The sequence below is a fragment of the Macaca mulatta genome, chromosome 1, assembly GCF_049350105.2.
Source record: "Macaca mulatta isolate MMU2019108-1 chromosome 1, T2T-MMU8v2.0, whole genome shotgun sequence".
Classification (NCBI taxonomy): Eukaryota; Metazoa; Chordata; class Mammalia; order Primates; family Cercopithecidae; genus Macaca; species Macaca mulatta.
Window position 1 is genome coordinate 64,040,458 of NC_133406.1, and position 19,403 is coordinate 64,059,860.

The following is a 19,403-nucleotide window of genomic DNA, read 5'->3' on the forward strand; positions in this document are numbered from 1 at the left end:
TAGCTCCTCTGGGAGCCCCTTGCTGAGCCCTAGACCAATTTCTATATATTCCTACAGTGTCGTCTTTTTCCCTGATAATGGGCTTTTTACATTGCAATTACTTCTTATAGTCTGTCTCTCTGGTAGACTAAATTCCTTTGGAAGGCAGGCCCAAGAAGGTGGTTTAAATTACTGGAGTCTGATTAAAAAGACTTTTATATTAGACTGATATTTCCCAACATTTAAAAATGTATGAACTTGGGCCGGGCATGGTGGCTCACGCCCATAATCCCAGCACTTTGGGAGGCCAAGGCGGGTGAATCATTTGAGGCCAGGAGTTCAAGACTAACCTGGACAACATGGTGTAACCCCATCTCTACTAAAAATACAAAAATTAGCCGGGCATGGTGGTTCACCATTGTAATTCCAGCTACTCGGGAAGCCGAGGCGCACTAGAATCACTTGAATCCAGGAGGCAGAGGCCGCAGCAAACCGAGATCATGCCACTGCACTCCAGCCTGGGCAACCGACTGAGACTGTCTCCAAAAAAAAAAAAAAACAAAATGAACGTCTTTCAGAGTAATATAATTTTGTGAACCCCCTCAGGAATTTAAAAAATGTCATTACTTTTATAAACTATTATAAAGCAAATTTATGTAAAATATTTTCTTTTACATCAACATTAAATTATTATACAGCTTATTTTAATATACACTTTAAAATTTAATAGCCTCCATTTTATATAAAGGTGTTTTCTCATTTAATAGGTGATGTACACTATTTAATTTATTTAAATGAATTATGTAAGAGTGTGATTTGTTTAAAGATTTTTAATAAAATATAGTGCTTAGTTTGAGACCAAATATACGTTAAAAATATAGTTGGAAATTTAATTACTTGTTTACATATGTTTTAAAAATAAGAGAAACCTGCATTCTTGACCTAATGTTTGGAATTTTTGCATTTCATACTCTAACATGACTACTTCTTACATGTAGTTTTTAAGTTTTGTTTCTACACGGTAGGGGTTACCACAGAGAGGTTCAACTGCATATCTACAAGGGAGTAACACCTTGTAGCTATGGAATGCCTTTTCTCTAACAGTTACAAAGCCAATTTGGATATGGTTATCCCTATATCTTATGTCTTTACCATTGGATTTTGAAATACTAAAGATTTAATCAGATAAACGTAACACAGTGATCTGGTGAAAATCATCTAGATGTGAACTGGATGGCTTGGTACCGTGAGTACTGGTAGTGTGAATCTCTTAAGCCTGTTTTTATGCTTCTAGTTAACAATTGGGTTTTATCAGTGTCTTAGACTTCTTGTTGTTTGTTTGTTTGTTGTTTCTGAGATACAGTCTCACTCTGTTGCCCAGGCTGGAGTGCAATAGTTCAATCTCTGCTCACTGCAACCTTTGCCTCCTGGGTTCAAGCGATTGTCATGCCTCAGACTCCCAAGTAGCTGGGATTACAGGTGCCTACCACCACACCCGGCTAATTTTTGTATTGTTTTGTAGAGATGGAGTTTCTCCATGTTGTCCAGGCTGGTCTGGAACTCCTGACTTCAAGTGGTCCTCCCGCCTTGGCCTCCGAAAGTGCTGGGATTATAGGCTTGAGCCACCGTGCCCAGCCGACTTCTTGTTTTTAATCCACAGTCCACTACGATTGTACATTTTATGATATATGGCAAAGAATAAGAGCAGTGAAAAATTGTAGAATGCTCATACCATCTTGGCCTATGTGGTGGTTGCAAAACAACCATGGCCTAGTTAGTGATGTTTATTAGCTCATCACCGCTAATCGTTGTGCACGCTCACTTGATATATCTGAGGCTCTAAACTGCCCAATTATAAAGGGATAATTGGGAAAACAATAAGGTTGTTGATTTTTTAAAAAAGGAAATGAAGGGGTTGCCATGATTGTGGTTAGCAGTGTGTGAAGATTCTAGAAGACCTGCTTGAACTCCTGGGGTGTTCACAGTCTGTTGCTTGGTCAGGAGCCTTAGAAAACTTAGACATATGTGTTAGGAGACTAGGTTTTGAAACCTGCTCAGGGTTGCATAAACTTCTATATTAAGTTCCATGATGCCAGATTAGTAGTTCACATTTGCACAGTAGACATGCTATTGCTGTTCCTTTTCTTATCACAAAAAGAGCAGAAGATGCAGATTATACCTGAGACAGAAAGACACAGGGGAGACACTGAGCTTGTCGCCTACCTTTGGGTGCCTCTCATGCCTTGTATTTCACATTGAGCCTCACTTATCAGTGACACAGGGAATGGTCCTTTTGATCTCCATCTTCCCTGTGGCTGCCTGGAGGTAGGGGAGGCAGATTGTGCCACTTGCTGACATTATGTTGCTGTGGATTAATTGGAGGGACAGGGACAGGAAATTTTCCTAGTGGTGCATGTGTCACGGGGGCTCACAGGGGTACTTTTAAATCTTCTCCTCACTGGCCACTGTGATTCTTTGACCCTGGTTATTACATATTCAAAAAGTGTCAGCTTATTTGAAAGGGATATTCTTATTTTGTATTTAAATATAAAATTTTTTTAAAAATTTTTTGGAGACAGATTGTTGCTCTGTCACCCAGGCTGGAGTGCAGTGGCGTGATCTCAGCTCCCTGCAGTCTTTGCCTTGTGGGCTCAAGTGGTTCTCATGGCTTGGCTTCCTGAGTAGCTGGGATTACAGGTGTGCACCACCATGCCTGGCTACTTTTTGTATTTTTAGTAGAGATGGGGTTCTACCATGTTGGCCAGGCTGGTCTTGAACTCCTGGCCTCAAGTGATCTGCCTGCCTCAGCCTCCCAAAGTACTGGGATTACAGGTGTGAGTCACCACACCTGGCCTATCATGCTTTCTGGGTTTCAGGATGCCAACAGTCCTGGATTCTGGCATCTGGATTATGGTAGCAATATTGAAAAAAATATTATAGTGGGGAGTAAAATTTAGGAAAACCTTGCAAATTTCTATTCTTACTAGCTTTGTTTTCATACTCCATAGTCAGCCCTGGGCAATTAAAACTTTTGTTCCAGTAAAGGTTTCATTCTAAAGAGGTTTCATTAATTATGAAAAATTCCCCATGGGCATTACATTGTGAATCCTTTTGTAGCTATCATAAATAATGAAGAAAAAACACTTGTCAAAATACAGCAGAGCTGACTAGATAATGCATCTCTCCTTTGATTTTTGATTGGTTTCCTTTTTTAAGTTTTAAAGGAATAACTCTTGATTATTTTTTAAAAAGGTAAATACTCATTATAAAAAATTCAAGCAAAACTGAAAAGTAAAAAGAAGCCAGCAATAAATTGTTCCAAATTCCATCACACAAAAACAGCTCTTGATTCATTCATTCAATGGGCCTTCATTGAGTGCTTACTCTGTGTTAGGCACTGTGGCATCGGGGATCAGCAGGGAACAAAGCGAAGTCCCTACCATCATGGAACTTATACTCTAGTGGGAGGAGAAAATGATAAACACCTAAGTAGATTTACAAGTGGCATGAAGAAAAATAAAAATTAGGTAAGGGCTTAGAGAGTGTCAGGGGCACTTTCAGATGGAGTGGCCACAAAGGCTGCTGTGAGCAAAGAGCTGAGTGAAGTGAGGGAGCTAACCACGTTACTGTGGGGAAGAGTGCTTCCAGCCAAGGGAAGCATATGCAAAGGCCCTGAGGTGGGCGTTTGCTTGCCATGTTCTATGACTAGAGAGACCAGGGTAGCTGGGGGCCAGTGAGTGAGGGTAAGCTGGGGTATATAAGGTTTTGGAAAGCCGTTAGCTTTTCTCCACTGGGAAGCCATTGAAAGATGATGAGCAGGGCTGCAGTGTGGAGAGTAGGCTGCAGGGAAGCAAGGGAGGAGGCAGCAAGACCAGTTAGGAGCTACCACAGCAATTTAGAACAAAATGAGGCTGAGTTGCACTGTTCAAAAGGTGGAAGGGTTGAATTCTAGACTCATTTTTAAGGTAGAGCTGATAGGATTTGCTCATGAATTGGATTGGGAATTTGTAAGAGAAGAGTCAATGATGATTCTGAAGGTTTGTGGCCTGGCAGGTGAATGGTGGTACCGTTACTGGGGTAGGGAATGTGCTGGGGTGGGTCAGGATGGGGTGTCAAGAGTTCAGGTTCAGGCATGTTAAGTTCTAGGTACCTGTTAGATGGCTACGAGGCAATGGTAAGTCAGTTGGAGGCTGGAGTTGAGTGAGAGGTCTAGACTGTAGATACACATTTGGGAATCACCAGACATAGAATGGAATGGGATCTGATAGGAAGCAAGGAGAGATAGAAAACGGGTCCTACGACTGAGCCATGCATGGGGCATTCAGCATTTAGATGCTGGAAAAGGAGAAGGCCCAACAAAGGAGACAGAATGTGTGTCTGTAGGATATCAAGAGAGGGTGGTGTTCTGGGGCTGTGGTGGTGGTGGTGGAGTCTCAAGAGTTGGCAGTATTTAGCCATGTGCAGGTCATTACCACCCACCACAAGAGTGGTAGAAGCAAGAGGCTGGTTACAGTGGCCTAAAGAGGAAAAGGGAAGAAAGAAGGTGGAGGCAGGGAGTATGGACACCATTTTGAGTCAAAAGAGAAGCCATGATGAAAAGGTAGGTGGGTTGGGAGAAGGGAGGAGATCAAGGAAAATATGTGTGTTTGTTTGTTTAATAAGATGGGAGAAAATACAGCATGTTTGATTGCTGATGGTAATGGGCCAGTAGAGATGGAAAATGATGATACGGAAAATAAGAGTATATAATTTTAGGAGCAAAGGGCTTGAGTAAGCAAGAAGGGGTGGGTTCTGGTTCCCACGTAGAAAGATAAACCTAGGGTAGGGGCTGAGACAGGGCAGGCAGATAGGAGGGGAAAGCTCTGGATTTGGTAATGGCGCATATGGACTTTCTCTTCCAATGTTAACATTTGGTACACATAAACAGAAGGGCGGCTGGTGAGGGTGAAATAATTTTATAAGAATGGCATTATACCATATGTGCTATAAAAATAAAAATAATTGAATTTCTTTTTACTTGAATTTAACAGAAGAAAAGAAAACTGAAATGAAAGTGAAAAAGCTGCTGTACTTAATTTTTCTCTACCAAAGATAATAGTTCCTAAAAGTTTTCTCTAAGGTTAAAAAAATGATTATGAAAACCATTAGGAGGCTAAAGTCATTATTAATGTATTTAAAGACATTTTTAGTTATATCTTCACTTTAGATGATTGTCTGGAAGAATTAGGTAATTCATGTTTTTAAACTTCCTTGCACTTCTCTTCCCTATCTCTCAATTTTTATAGCTTATCTTTTTTTTTGTTTGTTTCTTTTTTATGCCTTAGCAATTTTCTAACATTTACATTCCGACTTGCACGCTCCCATTTTTTGGTCTTGGTGCCATATGTAGCCACTTGTTCTTTGATAATGGCTTCCCTGTTCCTGTGGTTTTTGTTTTGATTGATCTACTGGGTGCAAGATTTCTGTTTCTCAAGACGAGTTTGTGGGTGCTACATAGGCTGAGATCTTTCAAGCTGCAGAGGAAGAGAGATGTCTGAACCTTTTTTACACTTGAGTGATGACTCAGCTTCTCCTAATATTCTTGGATCACAGTTGCTCTCTATCAGAATTTTTTTAGACATGCTGCATTATCTTCAGGCCTTGAATATTGCTATGGAGAAGTCTGAGACCAATCTGGGTTTCTCCTGTGTTTTGTTAGCAATCCATTGATTCTTAAATAACTCTTTCTTTATCCTTGAAGGGCAAAAATTTAAACATTGTAAGTCTTTGTTGATTTTTCTGTGTCCATTTCATGATATATTATGGGCCTTTTCTATTCACAGATTTAGTTCTCTGGATATTTTTTTCTGTTTTATTTATCGTCTTCCTCTGCATTTATTGTGAGTCTCTTAAGCCTTTTTTTTTACACACCATTAATTAGATTTTTAAAAACTTTTTATTATAAAACATTTCAAACACATACAGAAGTAGAGAGACTAGTGTTATGGATTCTCACTTACCCATCACCCACCTTACTTTGATAATCATCAGCTCGTGGCCAATTTTATCTGTATCCCTCACCCATTCCCACTCTCCTCCATTACTTTGAAACAATGGCAGGTATAATTTATCTTTGAATATTTCAATATTTATATCTAAGAGATAAGGAGTTTTGTTTGTTTGTTTTGACACGGAGTCTCTGTCGCCCAGGCTAGAGTGCAGTGGCGCTATCTCAGCTCACTGCAAGTTCTGCCTCCTGGGTTCATGCCATTCTCCTGCCTCAGCCTCCCGAGTAACTGGGACTACAAGGCGCCCACCACCACCCCCGGCTAATTTTTTTGTATTTTTTTTAGTGGAGATGGGGTTCCACTGTGTTAGCCAGGATGGTCTCTATCTCCTGACCTCGTGATCCGCCTGCCTTGGCCTCCCGAAGTGCTGGGATTACAGGCGTGAGCCACCGTGCTCAGCTGGACTGTTTTTGTGTTTTTTTGTTTTTTTTTTTTTTTAAGCTTAACCACTAGTAAGTGTCATCTAGTCTGTTTATAATCTTTTTATTAAATATATGACAACATTGCCTTGTGGTGTTTAGATCAGCAGCTTCTTTGCTCCAAAAGTGAATAACGACGGTTACTGGGCCTCAAAATCAGGAAGACGAAACTAAGAGAACAGGCCACAGGACTCTCCCTGATGTTGAATGGCAGCACCTTAGATTGGGCAACAGTAACATGAGTTGCATACATAGGAAGTGCCCACTGGTTCCTGGGTGTTCTCTGAATTTCTAGTGCTCACGTGAACTGTGGAGGGCAAAGGAGGAGGACACAGAATGTACAGTTTCTTTTCCAGCAAGAAGTGAAACTTAGGCCCTTTCTGATTTAATAATAACCCATGAAGAAGGAGCTGAGTGGTTTGAAGACTGTTCTAGTTCTGCCTTTGGTGGCCATGTGGTTTATTTCCACAGCTTTTCAAATAGCAGGTTGAGACCTTTTACTAAACTATGAAAGCAAATTAGTGAGCCACAACCAGCATTTAAACAGATACAGAAAATATCAGAGTTCATGACTAAGGATAAATGTTGTTTCATGACACTTTTCAGTTGTGTGTGTATGTGTGTGTGCATGTGTGTTGGATTGCCAAAGTTTGAAGCCACTAATTTTGTTCAATTCCTATCACTTTCTGTACCTTCTTTATCGAAAAGTTAAAGGATCAAAGAACCTATGGGATAGATTTTATGTATTATCAGAAATGTGTATCAAGTTGGGCACGGTGGCTCACGCCTGTAATCTCAGCACTTTGGGAGGCCAAGGCAGGTGGATCACCTGAGGTCAGGAGTTCGAGACCATCCTGACCAACATGGTGAAACCTTGTCGCTACTAAATACAAAAAAATTAGCGGGGCGTGGTGGCAGGCGCCTGTAATCCCAGCTACTTTGAAGGCCAAGGCAGGAGAATTGCTTGAAGCCAGGAGGCAGAGGTTGCAGTGGGCCGAGATTGCTCCATTACACTCCATCCTGGGCAACAGAGCAAGACTCCGTCTCAAAAAAAGAAAAAAAAAAAAAAAGAAATGTATATAGTGCTTACAATGTAATGTACCAGGAATTATTCTAATAACTTTACAAATATTGACTCATAAAAACTCTGTGAGGTAGGTACTGTTATTATCAAAATTTTACAGAATGGGGACATTCTGGTATAGAGAGATAAGTAATTTGCCCAAGGTCACACACAGCTAGTCAGTGGTGGAGCTGGCATTTTGAGCCCAGGCAGTCCAGTTCCAGGGTCAGGCTTTTCTCTGCGGCCTCTCCAGTTGATAGCATCTCTAGATGATGGCATGGACTTTTTCCTGCTATTGCCTTCAAGAAGAAATGATTAAAAAGGTGTTTCCTCCTCTTTCCCAACACATACCCTTAAACATTCGGAGTTAAGACAGTGAGTATGAGGATTCTTATTTGATTAAGTTGAAGGAATTCAGGGATTCTTTTTGTTAACCAGTCAACGTTGCCAGCCTAGCACTAAAAGATTCCACTATGACAGACAACCACATGAGGTCATATCTCAGCATTATAAACAAATGGATGGGGGAGAGTGGTTAAGAGCACTGATTTTTAGAATTAAACACATCTAGGTTCAAATCCTGTTGTGATCTGTCACTATCTGAGTGACCTTAGGCAGTTAACTGATCTCTAGGAACCTCAGTGGTCCCTTGTTGTGAAATGGGAGGAATCATGGTTGCCTTTTAATGGAAGCTTACTAGGCATCCGGCATGTAACAAGCACTTTATATTCTCCATCTCTTTTATTCTTCATAACAATCCAATGGAGTGGCTGCTATTACAAACTCCATTTTGTAGATAATGAAAAAGACTTTGAGAGATTAAGTGTCTTGTTCAGGGAGACACAGGTACCAGGTGGCAGAACTAGAATTAAAATCCAAGTTTTTCTCAATGCAGTCTGTCCTCTTAATCACTCGGCTTTGCTGCAAACTTATCTCCCTGGGGTGTTTTGGGGATTAAGTGAGATACCTTTGTACTTGAATAGTGACTCAATAGGAGCCTACTTGGCACGTAATAAGCACTTAATAAATGGCATGTGTGATTATTAGTAAATATATAAGATGTGTCTGCCTATAACTTTTGTGGGGACAGTTTACCTTTCCATAAAAAATAAACCATGGTCAACTAAACCAGTTCTTATAATCAGCCAGTCACTTAACATGTATATTGAGTTGCTGAAAAATAAATGATTAGCTATTCTGAAGGATCTGCTGGGCAGGTTCTTTCATTGGGATAAGTTTTGTCAAGGACAGGACTGTCTACCCAACATCCAGAACAGTAGCTGTCATGAGGTACTTTGATTCATGGAGCCTCCACTTCTCTGTACTTGTTGACATGACTGTTGATTGAATAGGTCACTCCAAATCTCATGCTCCAGTGGCAATAGAGAAAACCTGGGGTGGGATTGAGAATCACGCAGCAGGGGTACAAGGCAAAGCACTGTCAGGCTGGTCCACCAACAACATATGAAGGCCCAGGAACAGCCATTGCAACGGGAACTGGGCAGACTGTTTCAGCCAGCAGCAAGGTAGTTGTGTTCATCTGGGGTGATGCATAAACTGAATCTGGCAGAGCAGGCCCTCAATAATGATAGACTTCTCATTGCCAAAGTTAATGAGCTCTTTGACTTGCTGTCTTATTTAAATACTCCGTAGTTATTGACACTTTTGTACATCTCTCTTCATTCTTAATCTACTTTCCTATCTCTCCTTCCTTTGCTTTCCACCTAAATGGGGATATCCTAAGCCAACGTCTTTTTCATTCTACATGCTCTTTATGGACAGCTGCATTCACTTTCCTGGTTAACTTCCTAACTGCCATTTATAATATTTGCTGATGACTCCCAAATGTCTATTTCTAGACTTGACCTCTCCTGAGAACAGAAGGAGAATACAACTGTCTTTTCCAGTAGGATGCTTCGCAGGCATTTCACGGGCTACCTGAACTTCTTGGTCTTCCTTAATCATTTTTGTTTGTCCTTCTCCCTGGTAATGAATAGGTGCTTGGTCCCTGCTTGTTCAATAAATTTGAAACAATGTGCCAGTATGTATGTGCTGTATTGAAACAATGTGCTGTACGCTAAGCTGGGTCCTGCACAAAATGAAGTAAACTTTCCAGAGCCAGCTCTACAGGAACTTAGGGTCTGGATTTTAATATTGATCTGGTTTGTTTTCAACTCGATTGTGCTGGAGCCTTGAGCACATACAGTGTGCCATTGTCCTCTAAGAGAGTGGACATGTTTGAACTGACATTTGGTCTTTTCAGGAATTGTTTGGTAGGAAATTTCTTGGATTTTGACTCTCCTTGAGCTTTGACTCTTCTTGGGCTGTCCTGCTTTTCAAGACTGTCATTTTGCTTTGTCCAGAGTTTATAGAGCCCTTTAGAACTATGTATCTGTTCTGCTCATCACGCATGCAGGGCCCTCTCTGCTGGCCCTAGCCTGCTTTTCTACCCTTTCTCTTCATACTCTTCTGTGTGAACCTTCAGGTCACAGGGCTTCTCACAGCCTCCTGAGCTTCATCTGCCCATTTTAGCCTCTTTGACTTTGCTTTGCTAACTACAACCCTTCATCTGTCATCCCCCTCGCTTCCGTTTAAATCCTCCCCTACCCAAGGTCTCAAGAGGTCCATGCTAGATTTTACTGATTTCTTCCTCCCTTAATGTAGTCTGGGACCATTATTTTGGCACTTAGGATGCACAGTCTTATACTCTTAAATATTTTTGCATTTAGTCCTCCTTTTCTCCAATTCAATTGTAAGCTCCTTGAGAGTAAGAGACTGTCTTACATTTTCTTGTGTAAATATCTTACATTTTCATGTGTGTTCCAATGATTCATCACCCAGATCTTCCCATAGAGTTAGTGTTAGATAAATATTTGCTGGGTTTGTTTGTTGATTATTGTGGTCCTTGGGAACTGACGTGCAGCTTGTCACTAGCAGTGAATCAGGAGCATCAGACTAGGTGACATTTCCCAGAGGAGCTGCTGGTCTTCACATCCTGCATCTTTAGTTTGTGGTACAAATTAATTCTAAATTTTGGACCTAGAGAATTCTGTTTCTTAGCCATCTCAGCCAAGACCTAGGAGCTAAAATTACTACTTTGGCATTTGATGTGGCAGCTTTTTCATTTGGGAGCTTTTTGTCTTTAACTTGCTTTTGAGTCACTTGAAAGAACTAAGGTGGCCTGCCAGAGCAGTCGCGATGATTGAAGTTCATTGAGATATCCCTCTCATTGGCTTTATGAGATTGCCTTCTGTGCGTTCACTTGGGGGCTGGAAAGTTAATGGATGACTGAATGTCCTTTGGAAACTTGTAGGGCCATTTTTCTTCTCTTTTCCACTGGCTGGTTTCTCTTTGTTACCAAAGGTGCAGGCATTGTTTTTAGGTAGTGTGGAGTTAATGTAAGGGGAGGAGTGGTTCGTTCTTTCATAGCTTTGGGATAATCTGCTGCACAGCGCAGACACTTTTGAAGATGGCCATGTTTAAAGTCCATCACAGAGAACTACAGTCAAAAGGAAAGCCAGGGAGGCCAGGGTTCCAGTCACAACTGCCCCCACTACCCCCTTCCTCCCACCAAGATTACTGTCTTACCTTTGAACCCAAGGATGTCTCTTATGGCCAGTTTGCTGATTACTGTGAAGGGAAGTATGGTTTGGAATCATACGATAGAGTCATGGGCTCTTAAGTATGTGTTGTTGCTAATGATTGGTGTTGGTATGTGCAGAAATTTTCCACTCATGGAATTCTACTCATTTTGACCTCTCTACCATTCAGCTTGTATTGCTCATTAATGTCCACTCCATTTCTTCATTTAGACAGCATAGGACTCCATCCAGCAGACTTCCTTCACTGTGATCTTGCTTCAACTCCGTTTATTACATTCGTCATGACACAAACTTTTACCAGCTCCATTTCTGGCTGCTTGAGATCCAAACTACTCTATTGGCCTTTGGAGCTATTCCTCACCTTGCACCTTTATCTTTGACCAAGCCTCAGTGCCACCTTTTGTTCCAGTAAGGACATCCTCCTCACTACCCCACAGAGAGGGCACGCTCAAACATTCCCATCTCTTGGTGTATGTTTTCTCTAACTCTGGAATATCCCGTCACCCTTCATTTACTGAAATCCTACCCTCCCTCAGAATATTAGTTCAGATTTCCATTTCCTCCCCTTTCTCTCTCTCTCTTTCTCCTCTCCTGCCTTCCCTCCACAAACTTGGAGGCCTACTATAATGCTAGGTGTTGTTCTGGGTCCCACAAGTACATTAGTCAGCTGAACAGACAATTTATTCTTCTTTTTTAATTTTTTTTTTTTGAGACAGAGTCACTCCCTGCTGCCCAGACTGGAGTGTGATGGTGCATTCTCGGCTCACTGCAACCTCTGCCTCCTGGGTTCAGGCAATTCTCCTGCCTTATCCTCCCAAGTAGCTAGGATTACAGGTGTGCGCCACCATGCCTGGCTAATTTTTTGTATCTTTAGTAGAGTTGGGGTTTCACCATGTTCGCCAGGCTAGTCTCGAACTCCTGACCTCGTGATCTGCCTGCCTCAGCCTCACAAAGTGCTGGGATTGCAAGTGTGAGCCACCGCGCCCGACCAAATTTCTTATTTTCAAGAAGTTTAGACTACCTCCAGAAGCCTGACTTTAGTAACGGGATTCCCCACCGATCTCTCTGAGTTTTCAACCCTTTCATTGTAGTATTTATTCTTAATTTCATGTCCTTATAGTATACAATAACATAATTTCTATACTATATAATTATATATCTTGTGCAATTATGTAATATGAATTGTTATGTAAAATTTTGAAATGTATTGTATATTTGGATCATGTCTTCCCAGTTAGATTGTACGTTCTTGAGAACAGGGATCTTCATACTTCTGAATATTTCAGAAATCCTCACTTTATCCGTTAGGGCCTCTTTGCAAGGGACCAAAACTCCAAGACAAAGTGGTTTCTTTTGTTTGTTTGTTTCTTTTTTGTATATTTTTTATTTTATTTTATTTTTTTGAGATGAGGTCTCGCTATGTTCACCAGGCTGATCTCAGACTTCTGGCTTCAAGCAGTCCTCCCATCCGGGCCTCCCAGAGTGCTAGGATTACCAGTGTGAGCCACTGTGCCTGGCCTAAGGCAAAGTGTTTTAAGTGAAAATTGAATGAATTGACTTGTGTAACTGAAAGGCCTAGGGATAGGGCTGGCTTCTCGTTGTGACTTCATTCAGATACTCATGTTTCCTTCTCCCCATCTCTCAGCTCTGCTTCTTTGGGCCAACTCCATTCTCAAACAGGCTTTCCATTCACGATAGCAAGATGTCAGTGGCAGCATCACACTCTCTTTGTCCCCGGGTCTTCCATCTCCCAGCCAAGGCCTGGGTTTGAGAAAGCACACTATCTTTGACGAGGCAGATGTGTGCCACCATGCCTGGCTAATTTTTTGTATCTTTAGTAGAGATGGGGTTTCACCTATCTTTGGAGAAGTCAGGGGTGGAATCAGTTTTGCCAAAAGCATGTGGGGAAAACATGGATACAAGGAATGAAAAACAATTATTTCAGAAATGTAATAGCTCTTTGTTGGTTGGCTGTGCCTGCCTTATTTATTTTTTTGAGACAGGGTTTTGCTCTGTCACTTAGGCTGGAGTATAGTGGCATAATCACGGCTCACTGTAGCCTTGACCTCCTGGGCTCAAGCGATCCTCCCACCTCAGCCTCCTAAGTAGCTGAGACTAAAGCACGCACCACCACTCCCAGCTAACTTTAAAAAAATTTTTGTAGAGATGGGACTTTGCCATGTTGCCCAGACTGGTCTCAAACTCCTGAGCTCTAGTGATTGGCCCACGTCGGCCTCCCAAAGTCCTGGTATCACAGGCATGAGCTACTGTGCCTGGCCTGGTTTGTTCCTTACTTAATAAAGTAATGTGGAAAAAGTCACACTCTTTGAGGAAGAATATTTGCTGTTTCCTAGTTTACTGAAAGTATCTTGATGGCCTTTTCTTGGAAACTGACTACTCATAGATAAGTAATGTCAGTCACTGAAGATGTGTTACAGCCCATATAACAAATTGAGGGCAGTGCTGTGTCTCTCTGCTCTGTGTGCATACTCATTTGTTTATATTATTATTTAACTTTGTTTGTTACCGTTTTTTCTTCTTTCTTCCCCACTACCCTGCTAACTTTGAGGAAGTACTTTTTGTCTGTATTCTCAGAGCACCTGGAAGGCACTCAAATAAATGTTTGCAATAAGAGTAAGTAAAAGTAAGAAAGGACGTTGGGAACTCAGTGACTTGGATTTCAGTCTTGATCTACAACTAAATAGCTGTGTGATCTTGGTCAATCCCCTTTGCTGCTCTGAGCTTTGGTTCTTACATCTGTCCAGCAAGGAGTTTTGAGTCCTTCCTTTACTAAGTTCATAGAAAGGCAAATTAGCAGAGTAGAGAGCAAGACTTGGCAGGGCATTCTGGTATTTTGTTTCCTGAGGAACAGTTTTGAGAGGGGCTGATTACTGTTGTGATAAGAAGTCTTGGTAAGAGATATGGAGGGTAGAGCCTGAAAGCCTCAATTGTATTCTTATGTAACATTCTCTGGAAAGGTACTAGGAATTAATATTCCTGAGATGGCTGAGGTGATATCATGCGTTTTGAAAGGGCTGAAAATGGGTGAGGCACATTGGGTGGAAAAAGACTGACAGTCAGACTAGGTTCCCAATGGGGAGCATGGGCTGATCTTCTGCTCTGCGTGCTGGCAACAGAGCCTGAGGGAGATGCAGCTCCTGCCCCCTGGGTGCTGGCACATCAGGGAGAAAGGAAGGACATGCGTGTGTGACTTTCCTGAAAGATTACATCTGTCTCCTGGCCTGCCCTTCCTCCCCTATTTTCTCCTTAGAAATGTGGTATTCATGACTTAATCAGAGAAAATTCCTCAAGAAGAAGATGAATTTTGAAAGGAGGAAAGAAAGGGATCCTTGAATTGAAAGCAATAGGCTGAACACCCTCACCCCCTGTACTCTACTGGCTGGTGAATTCCCTGGATGTTCTCTGAAGTGAGGGCAGTCTTCAGAGGACTGTGTCATCTGCATTGGCAGGTGTTGTAATTTAGAGTCTACATGATTGTCAGCGTGGCGGGGCCCTGCCTGTTTTTGTTAAATGATCAGTATCCTATTAGGGCTAGTTTTTCTTCCAGTTGCATGCTTATCGAGATCCTTCAGTATCTTTCTAAAAAGGAAATACGCCTCTTTCTAAATACTAGGACGAGTGTAATTAGTATCTTAGCTGTGGCCAAGCATGGACAAGGAGGCAGCATGTCCCAGGGGAAGCTTTGTGGGTGTGTCTGGTGATCCTGGATTTGAATTCACATATAAAAACACTCCCTGGCAGGTCTTTATCTGACATCCTTTGGAATTGGTGATCTGCCAGTGGAGTTCAATGTCATGGCCAAGCCTACTGCCCAGAGGGGCAGCTTCCAAGATTTGCTTTAGGAATAGTCAATGCAGAATTCATTTAATTCATACACACCGGGAAATGGAAACCAAGAATCCATTCCTCCTTTTGGTTCCTGTTTGTTGGGTTATTTTCCCCTTCACTGGCAGATGGTGCTCAACAGAATATGCTATGTGGTGGGGTTCAATTTTTTTATCTTTTTTTTTTCAGTGAGATATAATTCACATACTGTAAAATTCACTCTTTTAAAGTGTACAATTCAATTTTTTAAACATATTCACAAGGTTGAGCAACAGTCATCACTATCTTAATTCAGAACAGTGAGGTTTAAATTTGTCTTGAGTCTTTGCATGAAATATCAACCAGAGGTCAACTCTGATTCTCAGGAACCTTTTTAAAAAATTTGGTTCTTCTTGCAAGGGAAGCTGCAATTTTTATTCAAGTGTCATTTTAAAAAATCATAATAAGAAAAAATGTTAGAGGACATTGGATTTTTCTTAGCCCTGTTATGTGATTTCTTTCTGCTATTGATGATTTTTAAATCTTAGATCTTCAGGTTGGGGCTTATTACCTCAGCTTTGTTACAATAAAGAATATTTAAAGCAGAAACAATAAGACTTTTTGTGTTCTCTTGTCCTTTCTCTTATTTGTCAAGCCTCTTTAGACAGGGCTTAGACCTGTCTTTTTCTCCTTTGTCACCATCACCTCGCACAGTGCCTCCATACAGGAGAGGCTCAGTAAGATTTGCTGAATAAATGGGCTCTATTGGGTGCTCAGGGGAGGCTGTTTGGGGGTGTATATCACTCCAGGTGGCTCATGGCGACCTTAGTACTTTGGCCTTGTGAATAGCCAGGGAATTATTTTGTACCCCTAAGATGTAGCTGCTTCTAGAAAGTGAGAGCTTGACTTCTTCCCATGTATTTCTAGGGAAGGAACTGGCAAGGACCCTACCATCTCCATAGCTCCCAAGAACTCTCATCCTACTGTAAACCAGATGTGTAAAGCCTTCTTGAGTTGGTATCGTGAAGCATGGTGTAAGTGGTATGAGTTGTGTGAGTCTTTGAATGTGCACACATGATGTGCACATGCATGATCGCCTAAGCACACAAGGGAGCTGTGAGGAGTTCCTCTGTGTTTTTATAATTGCCCCTTTCTTCTTTCTGCCCTTTTGTTTGTTAATAGGCCAGGGTTCAGAGGGGCCTCCAGTCTGGGCACATGGCCCAGGAGTGCTGGTATTCAGTGGCCCGTTGTTTCCTGCCCCTTGTGTGCATGGACGGGGACTGGGGCCAGCATAGCTGCCTTCTTGGGGACCATTGTTTGTCTTTGTAGGAGCAGCAGCAGCAGCAGCGCCTAAAGCAGCACATTTTGCCCTGGATAGAACAATTGTCCTGTCTTGGAGCTGTACGCCTAAGAGTGAGAGTGGTTAGAATTTCCCTTAATACCTGTGTGGATGCTTTGAAGATGGTAACGAGGGAGCCATCTTCTTCTTTCTTCTTCCATTCTTCTTTCTTCTTCCTTTCTTCTTCTTTTTCCTTCTTCCTTCTTCATTCTCTTTCTTATTTCTCCTCCTCCTCTTCCTTCTCCTCCACCTCCTCTTCTTCCTTCCTCCTCCTTCTTCCTCTTCTTCTTTTTGGCCAGTATTGAGGGAGGGGAGATGCTCAGTGGTGTCATATCACAAATAAATCACACTGGCAGGTGGTATCTATTAACAGAGCCTCTTTTTTTTTTCCTGGATCAGGGGTGGGGATACTGCTTTCTCACAGTCTCTGTCCCCTGGGCTTCCTGGTAGACCTCAGGGTGCACTCACAGGACAAGAAAAGCACTTCCCTCTAAGCTGTCCTGTAGGGTAGATCTAGGAAGTGGGGAAGGGATCCAGTCTGGTTGTGGACAGATTGAAACATAGCTAGCTAATGAGTCAATGGGCAAGTCTATACTTGTCTTAGGGGCCTGAATCAACCCTCAGCTGGAAGGTGGAAAAGGCGATGTTCCAGGAGTAAGAGTCATGGTCACTGTGATTTACCCAGAAATACTTTCAGAGACTCCAAACTGGTGTTCTATTTCTCTTGTTTTTGTTTCTCTGACCTACTATTAACCTCTCTGACAAGTCAAGCAAACCTTAATTTAGCTCCAGCTCCACTTGCGTGATCGTTGACCCTTTGGTAAATTACCTGAAGAGTCTTCAGTTTTCTCCTTAGTGTAATCAGGATTATTGTGTATACCTTACAGACTACCTGTGAGAATTAAATGAGATGATATATAGAAAGGCCCATAAAATGTATTCAATAAACACATGCTCCCTTCCCTTCAGGGTCCCAGAGGGAGTACCTGTGATGCAGCATACACTGTGCTGCCCTCATTGAGGCACCTGACAAAGTCAGGCTGGATTTCCTTGCTGACTGGATGTGCTTGGGGGTTTCTTACATTAAATCACATATCTCAGAGGCCTCCTATGAAATACTTGTTCCTTGGACAGGCTAAGTCTGGAGTGGCCTACTTCTGGAACTTCATGGGACTTTGCCTCGTCCTCTCTTTTTTTGGCAGAGGGTGGGTGTCATCCAACTAACTGTTTCTTTCTATTCTCCTGGCGAGTGAGATTACTGAGGTAAATTCTTAAGTGCATTACAGGGGACTCAGAGGGACCTGACAGCCTTACTGTCCATCCGTATCCCCTGTACATCTGTTACGATTCAGTACTTGGAAAGCCTTTCTACCCTAAAGAGGCCTTGGTTCTTAATGGATGAGATTTAAGTAATATTAGTAAGCATTGTGAATGCCCTCTCAATGCACAGTTTGCCTACCCAATGCTATTACTATCAGCTTTTCACTAATATATGGAAGGGGTACAATGCCTTCAGGAATAGTCTCAACAAGGGCTGTTCCCTTTAAGAGACCCAGAAATCCCTGGCAAGAACCAGATGCCTGACATAACCTCTGCAGATCTTTACCCCCAATACCCTTGTAATCAGACTCCATAAAACACAGAACAAGAGAGCTTTGATGAGTGATGAGGTAGGCAGCTTTTCTGCACAGCCTTCTGTCTGCATGAAACAATCCTCTGGAGCTCAGTTTCAGTTCAGGTGAGGTTACTGCAGGGCTGGTTGGCATTGGTGGTTGACAGGGAGAGAGATGAGGATGAAGAGGGTGAGAATTGCGCTTACAAATCACCTGAGATCATCTGCAAAGGGCATACTGATATTTGTAAAAACAGAAACAAAAATGTAGATGGGGACAGATTATAGAGCCTCAACTACTTCAAGGCAAAGCTAAATGCACCATTTACCCACCCTCATTGCTTCATGAACATTTCAACATCATAGTTCTCATCCTGTTTTTCTCTGATTTATCTGCAGCTCACATGAAAACTCTAGACCCCCTCTCCCCATAATGATGCATTACATAGCATAGACAGAAAGCATTGTTACAACTGTACTACTTGGGAATGAATTTGGGGCATGCATAAGGAAAGGCATAATATAGGTGATCCTTTTCTGTGGGTTTGGAGTCACTGTCACATCCTAATGCACTTGGAGCTAAGTAGGCTTGCAGAGGAAAAGGATGAAAGAAATGGCTCCATTCTGACTCAGATGGGGATTGGGACATAACTTCAGCAGGATACACACTGCAGGCCTTCTCTGAGCTGAAAATCAGTCTGGCTTTGGCAGACTGCTTCCTGTGAGTGCCAGGTCTCTTGTCAGTAACAAATGCGGTACTGCATTTGAGGCAGATCTGGTCGCATCTGTAGCTTCCTTTGCAGCAGTTCCAGAGAGAGTATTTGCTAGCTCCATACAAGGACCCTGACCAGCCAGAAATCTGTATGCTAGAGCTTAACCAGAAATATTTATAGCTATGACACTATAGAGGCACTTCAGCATCCCTGAAGATTAAGCAACACGGATATGAGTGATATTTGTTAGTGAAAAAAAATCTCTTTCCAAGTCTTCTTTAAAAAATGATTTTCATTCTGTGATATTGGAAACTGTGAAATCTGATTGACAGTGAATGGTTTGCTTGCCCAGAAGTTCTTGTGCTTGTTTTGTTTTGATTGCTACGATTTGACCTTGGGAAATCTTCTTTCAATCTCCATTAAAATATCCTGACCTTCATCCTACTTCATGAAGATGCTAAACAACATTTTGAAATGATGGGGAAAGTGCAAAAAGTAGGAGCATGGGCTCTAAAGTCAGTCTCTTGGGGTTTGAATCCCAGCTTCACCACTTAAAAGTTTGACTTCTTCAAGACTCAGTTTTCTCATTTTTAAAATGGGGATAAGGTAGTACCTGCCTCTTAGGATGGTTGGGGTGATAATTCATTTGGGCCCTCTGCCAGAAGACAACCCAGATTGTGGCTCTCTGCCACTAGAAACATAGTAATATAAATGGTAGATAGGAATATTATTATGTTTAATAAGCAGCTTCTCCTAAGTGATTCAGCAGATTCCTGGTTCACAATGTTCTTTAATGGTGTAAAA

The 19,403-nt window shown here is 41.9% G+C and overlaps 1 protein-coding gene across 19 annotated transcripts in view; it reads left to right on the forward strand.

Moving 5' to 3' along the window:
• The window catches only part of SRGAP2 (SLIT-ROBO Rho GTPase activating protein 2), a 249,373-nt gene that overhangs the window by 77,762 nt on the left and 152,208 nt on the right, over positions 1-19,403 (forward strand). The gene's annotated exons all lie outside the window — the stretch shown is intronic.